Below are 13,277 nucleotides of genomic sequence, written 5' to 3'. Positions count from 1 at the left end.
GAAAAATAGTTCATTTTCGATTCACATTTGATTAGTTTTTGCCTTAAAATACTTTTCTTTTGTAATGTTTCTATATTATTCTAGTGGTCAACTATAGTATGACCCATAAAAAATGCGTTTGAACGTGAAGCGTTATTTTCATTGTTTTTGTGATTGAATGTGTTTTCTGATTACTGTTGTATATTCTGGTATAAATTCGCTATCTAGAACAATTTTTGTCATGTTTTTCTTACTCAATAATGTAATATAGCAAAGAAGTTTGAAGGTTTTGTCCGCTCCAAGTTAGAAATAGCGTCTGATTGTCGTATACTCAGGGGAAAAACTTTTTACCTTCGAAAATCACAAGAAGATGGAGGAGTTCTTAGAGATCGTTTTTTTCATGGTCACAATAAAATATTTTGCAAGGCTCATAGTTTTGAGGGCATTTGCACCTTATAAGTTTGATATGCCTTTATTTTTTCTTAAAGTTCAGTAAAAAATAAATACAGAGGTCCATAACAGTTTTTTGAAAAAGCCGCTTATCACACTTATATGAACCAATTCTATCATTTGATATGGGCGAATGCTGGAGACAAGGTATGTGAAGAATCTCACGCCATCGTTGATGTTTAAGAAGCTTTCATTATAAAGATATCGAACTCGATGACCGCATGATAAAATTTGAAGGTATGCTTCCAATTCCTCTCTAGTAAGGTGAAAATTACAGATAAAAGTCATGTCCAAAGCGAAAAACTGAGTCTAAATAGATTGAAAAATATAAATAATGAATAACATTTATGTTTTGTTCACATTTTCTATAAAAAAACTACCATGAAACATGATATGACGATTTTCGCATTTTTTTTTATGGGTCATACTGTGCTTTCAACCAAAATATTAAAATTGAAAATTGAACCTCTATTTGGATTTTCGCATATTATAATCCGAAAAAGAAAACCAATTCAAGAATTATCTCTATTTTACCATTATTAAATTATAAAATCTGCAATCCGGATAGAAGATCTTGATGCGATGTGTGAGAAATCATATTGATTGATTGTGAAAATAAAATATTTTTCTGAAATATTTTAAAATGTTGAAATCTTCAATTCATAATTGATAGATGAATGCAATATCTAGAAAACAAACAAACAATATGAAACAATAAAATTTTTGTGAATTCTCGAATTTTTGTGAAAATGGCAACACTGTTGGGACTGAATATTGTAGCAGTATTTAATTGAATTATGAGCTGTGAAGAATCATGAAAAGTGCGATGATAGTTGGAAAAGTGAACTTCTTAATATTAGAAGGTACCATAATTTAAGTTGTGTAAAAAAAGCTGATGATTATAGAATTGATTATATGTGAAATAAATTTCCAGCATTGAAGCTGATCAAACAGAATCTGCTGTTAATAAGTTTCTGAGCGCTTTGGAGCTGACTACCCAACAAAGGGGCTAAATAAGTTTAGCAGATTTATTTAAGTTCACTTTAAGTTATCAGATTTTCCCAAGTTATAATAACGTTTCAAAATGTAGTTATAAAGTTCAATCTAGATAGAAATTTTTGTGAACAAGTGAAAAAGTTCTCAATATCAACTGAATTTACGCGATGTGCGGCCGTCAAAGCACAACTGTGGCAATCAGCAAAGATAAATAATTAGTTGTTTTTTGTATGTTGTCCAAATACTATACAATTAAAACCCCCTCAAATTATATATTACATATAAACAAGGGATGTGAAAGCTTTCTATCACTATTATTCCTGAGTCATTCAAATGATATGTTCTATGTTTTACTCACCTTTCTCAGGCTAAAGTATTCAATATGCAATCAATATTTCTAAACTTTGCTTATACTTTCTTACGGTTGTAACTCTGATAATGCTATATTATATATTTTCATGAATGAACTTCCACAGTATCAAAGATTTGTTACGTTCTTTTTGTCGTCAAACATATTTCATCTCGAACCTTTACGCATCACTTTGGGTGTAGTCGAACAGAGTTTTCTAGCATCGGTTGTTGTTCACTTCTACGGCGCACTCTCTTTCTCCTCCACTGATTATTGAACTGAATATTCCCGCGTCACACCAAAAACCACTCGGAGGCCAGGCCAGCATGAAAGTGGGCATTAATCTATTTAGAAACACTTTTGGTCAATTATTAATACTGCGGGAGACTGCACGTTCTACACAGTGAGATGAATCCGAACGAAACGATCCCGGCGACACGCGCTAGAATACTGACTTAGAAGTCACATGTCACAGAGTTAAACGGACAGACTGGGCGACTTGTGATGATGAGAGTTGTAGGATGCTCTTTTCCCTTTTCCTTGTTTATCTAGAAGGTACCGAAGAAAGCAATCTTTCCCGAGGCTGGCATGCAGCGGTCACGGAAACTACGTTACGTCAAACTGATTGACTATGAATGGAAAAAAACTTCTAAACTCGACACTTTTAATTCCCAGCATGTAATATGTTTTATAATGTTTTATTTTTTAGGTTCTACCTTTCGATTAAGATCAGCAGTTTATAATTAATAGCGATGACATTTTAATTAATCATAAATTAATAAAACAAATATATAAAAATGGTTTGGAAGTAAAATTTTTCGACGTATTCTTAACGGTTCTATACGAATAATATATACAACAAATAAATACTTTTACATCGTTGAGTAATAGAATTTTTTGTGCAGTGCTTTTAAAACAATGATGATATTTTGAAAGAATAATAAGTTTACTAAAGCTTAATATTATAGCTAATATGTACAAATAATTTTTAAGTTTTATTAAAGATATTTGAAGTTCTATACATTTCAATCATTCCAAAAACACATATAAGTGTATGTATGAAATTGAAATGTTTCCCATACAAAGTAGAGTGTCCAGAATTTGAAGCTGTCCGTAATATGAAGCGAAACGGTACATGGACCGATGATATTTCTGTGTTGTTTTTTTCATAAGGGCTTATCTGCATTCATCAATTTCACTTCATCATTGCTCTTTTTGCGTTATTGCAGAAAAGTGATTCTCTTTTCGTAACATATTTTTGTGCAGTAGGATGAAGAATCACTATATCTTGCTTCATTAACAAGAAATTTTACAGATTTATCTAATTTAGCGAAGAGAGGATCGATGAAGAGAAATCGCTCATATCAGTTACGCCCTATTGAAGTAACAGCACAGATTTGTTTATTTCAGCTTAAGAATGGAGCATACCATCCTTTACTCGGATATCTCTCAACAGATGGGGACAATTTTACGCATGCGCTGCCAATTACGCATGTACAGCACGAGATGACATTAGTGAAACGGGGAACGATGATTGTAAGTCAGCGTGAGCGCAATGGGTTTCCCATAAAGACGACGCATATACTTAGGGCTTATCAGTACAACCGATATCTATGATACCCTCAGCACCAATGGCGATTGTTTCAAACTCCAGAGTACGGAATGCTTGTTTGCAATTGACGGTGATTACTGTTCACACAATGGGAGCTTTTTATCTAATCAACATAGGCAAACGAGCTGATTGCGTAATCTCGAAATCCAATCAGTGTCTAATGCTTGTGATTTTATTTTGTTTGGTTGAGTAAAGAAAATAGATAATATATAAGTAGGAGGTTCGGTTAGAGAATGTCTATTCAATAAAACTATTGAAAAATTAAGCGGGAAAGGAAAAGAGTTCCTGGATGGTTATGAGGAAAAGTATTCTACATAAACAGAAAGAGATTTGTAAGCCAACTCTATCACCGTATTTGAAATAAAATTATCTAAATACAAATTTGCACTATACAATCTCAAGGGAGTTCACGTTATAAAATAATTGATATTTTAATTGGAACTTTGTCAACATCTTCTTGTTGGCATTACGTCCCCACTGGGACAGAGCCTGCTTCTCAGCTTAGTGTTCTGTTCTTACGAGCACTTCCACAGTTATTAACCCCTCTACCGGCAGCTTCATTTTTTACCGTAAGAAAAAAAAATCAATTCGCAATAACTTGTTTGTTTTTCTGTTTTTTGACGTAGAACTAGGGGAACTTACGTATTCTCGGCAGCTTAAGCCAATGCCGTGCTTCTTTTGTACTTTTCTCGGACATCAGCAGACAAATTCCGTGTTTGTCTATTTACATTTATGCGTTGTTCAATCCTCTATTGATTCAGACCGATAGACTTGTCAAAATGCTTTTGGAAACGTTTTTACAACGCTGCGAACATCCATTGTCAGTGTGACTATTGTCGGCAGCCTCACTCTCTTCGGCAACTTTCCCATAACAACTGCTGGTAAATCTCTTCGGCAGCTCCAAATCAGTCGCATTTTGAGGCGTGCTCATTTGAATTGATGTCACCTCCGGCGATATCGTTTGTTTAGTCTCGGAAATCTCGCCAGTGGGAAGCGGGCAGAACAAAGAATCATCTGAATGTTTCCACTGATGTGTTTTGATAGAATCATACTGTATATTTGGCGTTTGAAATTTGGTTGCCGATAATAGTCGAATGGTGCCGAAGCCGTTAGTCTCCCTACGTCTTTCTTTTCTATACAGGAGTGAAAATGGAATTTCAAAATCAAGATTGTTACGTTGGCATGAAATATTTGAAACGTTTATAACTTGTTGCTGGCTCAACGAAATTCCTTGATTAGTACCTCAATCGAAAGACAAGACATCAAAGGTTCATGTCGTTAACTTACTGAATCCCACATACTTGTCCAAATAGTTTTATAACTGTTTTAAAAGAGAATGTTGATTTCAAGCATATCTATAAATAGGGGTGCTAGAGAAAAAATGACGTCATTTGCTTTTCACTCTCCGCTTGGCTCGCATCTCAGTTAGAGTTGCTCGCTGTCACTATCAACGCTTCAAATTTGCTGATTTGTACAAGCCGACTGCGATACAATTCGGATCAATTTATATCACATCAACATCATGCTGTCTACTCCATCACAAGTGCATTGATGGCGATAGACTATGGATATCACTGATGGGTTGAGTTTAGCCTTAAATTAAGCAGTTAAAATGGCAATTTATCAGTACGATATTTTTGACAGTGTTGCAGATAGAATGAAACTATTTGTTGGTCACTGAAAACAGTAATAGCATGGATAATTACCACGTGATCATTCATTCCGCAGTGATTATGATCTAGAGTGCGATGTCGCATCACTGCTGTTAGTTGTAAAATCAAAGTGATATTGATAGCTCGCATGTGATAGTGATAGTTTTAGACCATCAGCCGTCAGCTGATATGATTGATATTAAGCAACTCTGATCTCAGCAGGCAACAGATCGGCTTGCTCTGACCGGGCGTACTCTCAGGCACAGACATCGATAACGAAGGACTGTCGAGCGAGCGAGAGAAGATGCCGTCCGAAGCCAAAGCCATCACCGCTGCCGCCGCCAAGAAGAAGAAGAGGAAGCGGTCCACAGGAGAATTTGCGGTTGAACTGTGAACGCGATCGGGTGAGTCATTCTTGCTTTGTGGTTCACCGCTTGTTTGCGTTTACCCAGCCATCGTCATCGCCGCCGCAAATTTATTCGGCCGAGGAGCTGTTGACCCGCGCTTCAAAATTGCGACTCGTGATACAATCAACATTGGTGGTCTAGAAGCAATGCCGTTAGGAACAAATACCGAGGAGCTGAAATCACTCAAAATTTCAAGATTAAGCTACGTTTCCAGATTTCAAATTAATCCCTGTGATCCGCAACTCTGTTGCTGTTGTGTACCCATGAAATATTCAGCTGGTTTGTCGTATAAAAAGAGAAGTTATTCACATATACACTTTCGTAGGTGTTTCCCTGTTTAACCATGGCAATAAACTGATAACATCGCGTAGTGCTGTTCATCAGTGACAGCATACAAGCTCAATCGACCCTCTTCAGGACCAACAAACGTTGTTAAAAGGATTTATTGAATAATATTTCCTGATCTATCTATCATGATCAAAACAAGCGATATTGTACAAAAGTTGATTTTGTTCACATAATTTATCCCACATAATCTCATGAAATTTGAGAATTTACTCGTCGACGCCGCTGCAGCGCCATCGAACCGCAATAACATCATAGTATTCAGCATTGTATGGCATTTCTAACAGCATAGTTGATTTATCATATAATGGGGGAACACTTCCTGAATTCTCGAGTACGGAAATTGGGAAATATATTAAAATTGCAACAGATTTTAAATACTGTTAACTAAACTGTTTCTTGACCAGTTGTAATAAGCATCTATTGATCTACATGTTAGTTTTAATAAAGAAATCAAATGTCATATTATATAAAGCAGAGCATTCATATTAACGCTTGTATTGGGTTTCGAATTCCGATTTTCATAACTTTTACGCAAATTGATCAGAAATATTTAAAATTTGCTCGAACATTCGTGTTTTTTCATTTATTGTACACTATTGAAATAATGTTTTATTATCCATCCGAATGCGTCCATAATTTTCAAAGATATGTAAATCCCTAACCAAGACATCAACTTTATATACCTTATGTCCCAGATTGGTCGATCAGAAGAAAGCGAAGAATACGAAAGGAAGGAACATCGTCTGCTATTCAAATTGAGTAAAACATACTACTTTCGACTGATTCGGTTCATTTCATTTTAACTTTCGAGCTAGTGAGAGCTCTTCGTGATAATCACATCATCGGTACAGTCAAGATACAATCCCGTTAGGCACCACTACAAGAAGCCTCATGATCGGATGATCCGAAAAGCTGCCAATCTTCGGGTATGTGAAATCGCTCAAGATTGCGCTCCGTTTCCAGATTTCGGCTTAATCCCTTTGGTTGTCATATAGCCTATTTTCCAGATCAGAAAGCGAAGAAATAGGCTAAATAGGAAATAAGCTATATGAAATTGATGTCTTGACAAGGGATGTACAAGATGAATATTATGCTGTTATTGCATCCCGACGGCACTGCAGCAGCGTTCTCGGAAACATCCTCAAATTATCGTATTGTCGATTTTTCTTAATAAATCAGATTCTGTATCGTCCTCTTAATGCTGCAAACCAAATTCTGACTAGTGTAGAATTCCTTGCACTGAGTGAGAGTTGGCTAGACGATCACTCCTCCGTCGACATTGCTGACTACAGCTGCAAAACCACTTTGAACTCAGGCGTGAGAGCTGGAGGTGTGGCGATTTACCAGAAGGATACGACCTTTAACGTAGCTGTTCCTCACACAATTCAAAAGATTAGTGAGGAATATGATGCAATGTTTGGCGTAGCAGATCAGGTTGGAGACATTTGTGCTGCATCGATTATGACTATGGGCATTGAAGTACTGCTAATAACAGTGTACATTTCTCCAGGTACTACTGTGCGAGATAGGAAAACTACTACTAGGACTCGTAATTGATTCAATTTATGTAAAGCAAGATACTCCTATTGTAGTCACCGGTGACTTCAATATTGACGTTTCCAAACAAGAAAATGTTAAATATGTCGATTTCATGAATAAACATTTTAATTTAAAGTTGGCAAATCGTCATAACGAAGCGACCACATTATGTGGTTCTTGTATTGATTTAACGTTAAGTGTAGAGAGCAGTCGTTATTATTCATACTTTTCTTACCATTGACCGATTCTATCGATTCTCACGATCGAAGCGAACATCTTATCTACCGGAGGATTTTGACGAACTACAGCTGGAGCCAGAACTGAAACCGAACACCCAATCAGCACAAGGAAGCAACTACCAAACAAACGAGCTCAATTATCTGGCTCATCAATGGATTATTCCTGGAACACCAAACACTAGTTTGCGGAACCACAGAACGACAAATGGTCCTTTTCAGGACTAGCAAAATGAGTCCAAAAATCGTTAATTTCTGAAAACTTCATATGATCAATAACAACACAAAACTAGTACACTTATAAATTCATACACATGACAAATTATTAATAATCTCTCACTACAATAAAACTTCACTGTCATTCAAACATCATAATCAAAGTTTTTTATTTTGAAATACGAAACTTCTAAAAAGCTTCCAAACCAAATGACAGATCTCCCTTAAAACCATAACGTAATTGAATACTCACAATCACAGCACCTATCATCATCAAACATCCTATCACCTGCAAAAAGCTACCGCACTGTTGTAAGAGTCTGACCCAGAATTGATCGAAGTTGCCCATAGTAGTTCTACGTCAACCCCGCGGTAATGTAACAGACATTATCCACCCAAATTTTTGCACCATTTTTTCACAAGTTCTCAAAAACTCTTCTAGTTTGAGAATCCGTGTCGATATTGATGATTGGTGATCTAATCTTAAAGATTTTCGAATGTTACTTGGGGGACCGACTTTTTCCATATAAAATTACTTAGGCGGCCATTTTGTTTCACGTCAACTTATCGAAAAAATAAGATGTGGGTTATAAAATGCCATGCCTGAAAAAAATCATACAAATTGGTTAAGTATTCTTAGAGATATCCGAAAATTACTTCATGAGGTTTTTTGAAGTTTTCAAGATTTTTATTTAGCCACCGTGGTACCAGCAACATAAATGCTCATTACTCAAAGACAGCTGCATTAGATTGCTTCATTTTTTCACAACATACTCTTATCAATGTATTGTTCCGAAGAGTGAATATCCGATCCGATTTTCACAAGCTCTCAAAAAACAAAATGGCCGCCAAAGACATTTTATATGGAGAATGTCAGTCCCCCAAGGAACATCGGAATATCTTCAAAACTAGATCACCAATGATTAATATCAACATGGATTCTCAAATAAGAAGAGATTTTTGAGGTCTTGTAAAAAAATGCCCTGGGATGTGAAGGAAATTTCCATTACGAAAAGTCCTGGATCGACCGGGAATCGAACCCAGACACATTCAGCATTGCTTTGCTTGGTAGTGTCATGTCTACCTTTCTCAAGTGATATTCATTATTTTATCTTATGACTCTGGTACCTTTGACTTGTTCGTACCTATGGAATTTCTGAGCTATAAATACTGGCTGCTACAGGCGCAGAGGAGAGACTTCTCGTACTGTGGACTGATTAACATATTATTATATTCTTTGTTTGCAGGATATAAAAGGTAGTTGGTAGTAACCACTAGGTTAGGGAAGGCCCCAACGGTATATCATCAGTACAGGAAGCATGCAATGTGAATTCGCATCGGAACAATCGGCATATTCCCAGGCATCGAATACCGACTATCGGTTCATGGAAATGTAAGTCGGATCATAGAACTGTAAGTCTCTCAATGTACCCGCATTCTTTCCGAATTTTTGAGGGTCCGCAAGTTCGACATCGTAACGCTGCAGGAGACAAACAGACGTAACACTTAGAATAAATTGCTTCAAAACCCATCGCCCAGTTTAAACACATCATCTGGTGAGCATGTTGCACGAAATACTGTTTCGTGCCACAAGACCTGCAGATGGTAGTGTAAAACGTCAAATGCAAAGAATAACGATACGCGTGCCTCTGGCTGTCAGATTTGTTACATAGCGAATTTGAATTGATTGTAAATGAGTGATCGATGGAAATTTCGTCAGTGTTACGTCTGTTTGTCTGTGCATGGTCCTGACCACCTAAAAGTTCCTGTTTTCAGCAAAGTTGTTCAGAAGCTTGAAAGCAATTTGATACAGCACTGTTTGATTAGTAATTTCATGGCTACGTGGTGCTAGTGTGCATGTGAATTGGTGATATTTTACCTGAAAATGTAGTGTTATCAGAAAAGTTGTTAAAAATCTTGAAAGCAATATTCGGAATATTCGTTCAAGCCTTCTCCAAAACTTCGAAAAGCTTGTCACGGTTAATCACATCTTTTGCGATCCAAAAATGACCAAAAGTGTTCAATTGTGCAACAACATGTGCAGCACGAAAATATGCTGTGATTTTGATGGCAGTGTGCTCGGGGTCGTTGAAAAATAAACTTCTTCCCCAAACCCATTCTACGCACCGACTACGAGGATCGCAGCAAGCCGTGCGCGTGGGCGGCTTCGTTTTGAATTGTTTGTTACGTTTACTTTGGTGCGTTTCGGACGGTGAAAAATATGTTCGGCTGATGGTGCTATGCCACCTTCAAAATTTGTCGTGCTCTCGTTGTACACGAATCCGCCGATATTAGCAGGTGGAACGTAATCCGGGTTGTGGTGCTTTGTACAACGCTAAAAAGCTGGAATAAACTGGCTGATGGTGCAGTGATTTAAGTGTAATTTTTTAATTGCGAAGCTTTTAAAGATGGCTTGTAGCGTGCTAGATTTTTGCATGAATCCGTTAGTGCTACACCACCCAGATAGTTTTTTTCGTTTGGAATAAGTGTGAGACTGGCAAATTAAGATAAAAAGGCATACGGTTGGATGGATGTCGATTCAAATTCCCAACAGAATGATATTGATGTTTTTGAGGAAACGTGGTTTTACTCGGCGTTTCGATAAATGGACGGATTTGGTGAGTTTGTTCTGATTTAACCGCTTTTATTAATTCTGGGCTCTTTCTGTAGCATGGGCTTCAGTCAATTTATCGTTCCAGAGAGCGAGTAATGGCGCTCAAACCAAAGCTTTTTAGCTAGGGCACAAGGTGGAAATACCTGTGTCTCATTGAAGTGGTTCAAAATTTAAAAATGTTTGAAAATCCAATCTCCCGTATGTTCCTTACCATCCTTACCATAAAAATAGTGTTCTGTAAAATTTCCAAAGACAATGTAGAAGAGATATTCATGAGCTTGTTTGCTAACATTCAGCTTCATATAGGATTATCGCCCTGCAAACAAGTACAAAGATCCCAAACAAAATTAACTCAAAAAGGATTTGTTTCTTTAGGAACATCTTCCATTAAGGTTTGAAGAATGAGTTTTCAGTATGGGATGATAAGTTTCTACTTACAGTTGTGTTCAGAATAATAGTAGTGAAAGCCGATTTCTATACAAAATGCTCAACTTTGTCAAGCTGTAACTTTGTTTCCATATGAGCAATTGGCATGAAATTTTGGCAGAGCACTACAAATATACTCAATTTTGTTATTACAAAATTTGGAAATTTTCACACCACCGATTAAAAAGTTAAGCCTGATGAAATCGCTCAAAATAAAAGTATAGGATGAGGGCATCTTGACGAACGGATGCGAGGTGATCGGAAGGTGGTAGCTGCACTTCGATGAACACCTGAATTGCGCAAAAAACACAGGCACAGAAGGTCAGGCTAACTCATCAAGATGGGACAGGTTGGCCGCTTGTCGGCATCGGCTGATAGCCAGAATCTGGAAAACGGAACAGCTATCGGAGGAAGGGAAGCTAGGCGTTATATGCCCTATCTACAAGAGGGGCGACAAACTGTAGCGTGAAAATTGTCTTGCAATCACTTTCCTAAACGCCGCCTACAAAGTGCTATCCCAGATTCTTTCCTGTCGTCTATCACCTGTAGCAAATGAGTTCGTGGGAAGCTATCAAGCAGGTTTCATCGACGGCTGCTCGACAACGGACCAGATCTTTTCCGTGTGGCAAATCCTTCAGAAATGCCGTGAGATCCCTACGCACCATTTGTTCATCGATTTAAAGGCGGCATACGACAGTATTGACCGTGTAGAGCTATGGAAGATCATGGACGAGAACAGCTTTCCCGGGAAGCTCACAAGATTGATTAGAGCAACGATGGACGGTGTGCAAAACTGCGTGAAGATCTCGGGCGAACACTCCAATTCGTTCGAATCTCGGCGGGGACTACGACAGGGCGATGGACTTTAGTGCCTGTTGTTCAGTATTTCGCTTGAAGATGTCATGCGGAGAGCTGGATTAACCAGTCGAGGCACGTTTTTCACGAGATCCGGATAATTTGTTTGCTACTATGGGCTCCAGAAGAAACGGTCAAGAAAGATTCACCTCCGCACCAAATGCTCGATGTACAAAACATTCATAAGACCGGTAGTCCTCTGAGGGCATGAGATGTGGACTATGCTCGAGGAGGACTTGCAAGCTCTTGGGGTTTTCGAACGCCGAGTGCTAAGGACGATCTTCGGTGGCGTGCAGAAGAACGGCTTGAGGAGGCGAAGGATGAACCACGAGCTCGCTCAACTCTACGGCGAACCCAGTATCGTGAAGGTAGCTAAAGCTGGAAGGATACGCTGGGCAGGGCATGTTGCAAGAATGCCGGACAACCTGACCCGATTTTATCAGCCCCCGATTTTGTCTGCCCCCGATTTTGTCAGCTTTTTGATTCGATTTTGTCAGCCTATCTTGAATATATCCAAAAATTGTTTTCGTCATGTAGTACCTGTTACATTAGTACTGATGATGATGTTCGATGTCATGCACGCATGGGCGTAGCCAGAGGGGGCAATGGCAATCCTCCTTCCCTCTGTACAAAAGAACAATTTTACTATGAGAATCTTGTGCTTGAATTCTTCAAAGATTGTCTCCAGCACTCGTATTTATACAGTAGTTACGTCATGGTAGATTATAAAACTTAAAAAGTCTACCAAACATCAGACTTTTTGAAAACATCTCACCAGAAATTGATCGAAGGTTTTATTAACAGTCCGCAATGGAGACATGCAAAGCTGAGTAGTCGACAAACGAATTACATACATTCTCGAGTATCAGTAAATCGTGCTTCGTTACTTGGCAACCTGGTAATTATTTGTTAAAAATGAAAAACCGGAAAACGCCGGTGCCGAGTTCACGAAAAAGAAATTTGGTATGTAGGTTCATTCATGAATTCCTCTAAGAATTTTTCTTAAGGATGCATCGAAGCCAAAACTCGAATTTTCAAGAGCACAAATCTAGAGAACCAGGCAACCGTTTGTACTGGAAATTTAACTCATTGGCCACATTTTGTTACATTCTTTCAGGTTTTTTTTAAAGTAAGGACTGTTCATTTTATAAAGTGGACACTTTGTTTTTGCTATATCTTTTTTATTTATTGATAAAATCGTAATCGGTTTTCTGTGCATCGTTCAACTATTATTCTACAATACTATTAAAATATAAGATCTTAGAAAATGCTTGTGGTTGAAGAGCCAAATAATTTTTCCAAAAACTCCTAAGAAAAGCTGTTCGTCAAAGTTTAACTTTATTTTTCGCAAAACAAAAATCCTAATTTTTATGAACATGTTGTATGTTTGTATCCTTTACTATTCTACAAAAGGTATAGCTTTAAAAAAAATCAACTATATTCCACCATTCTCTGACATTAGGTAACTTTAGTGATGCACCCATTTATGGCCAAATTTGCTGATACACCATCCTTTCACTCCCAGCAAAAGAGGAAAGTAAAAAGCGTGTTCAAAACTGGTCTGGTTTACTAAATAAACTATATTTGTGCAAACGAGA

At 37.6% G+C, this 13,277-nt stretch overlaps 1 protein-coding gene across 1 annotated transcript in view; it reads right to left on the bottom strand.

Annotated features, from left to right (window-relative positions):
* LOC5571189 (2-acylglycerol O-acyltransferase 2) overlaps nucleotides 1–1,930 on the bottom strand; it is a 36,859-nt gene extending 34,929 nt beyond the window's left edge. Inside the window, exon 1 of the mRNA XM_001653462.2 lies at nucleotides 1,784–1,930. The gene's annotated coding sequence lies outside the window, so the exon portion shown is untranslated. The remainder of the gene's footprint in view (nucleotides 1–1,783) is intronic.
* Nucleotides 1,931–13,277: the final 11,347 nt, after the last annotated feature.

Source organism: Aedes aegypti, chromosome 2 (genome assembly GCF_002204515.2).
Source record: "Aedes aegypti strain LVP_AGWG chromosome 2, AaegL5.0 Primary Assembly, whole genome shotgun sequence".
Classification (NCBI taxonomy): Eukaryota; Metazoa; Arthropoda; class Insecta; order Diptera; family Culicidae; genus Aedes; species Aedes aegypti.
The sequence above is the reverse complement of the archived record's forward strand: the minus strand, read 5'-3'. Positions and strand labels throughout refer to the sequence as shown.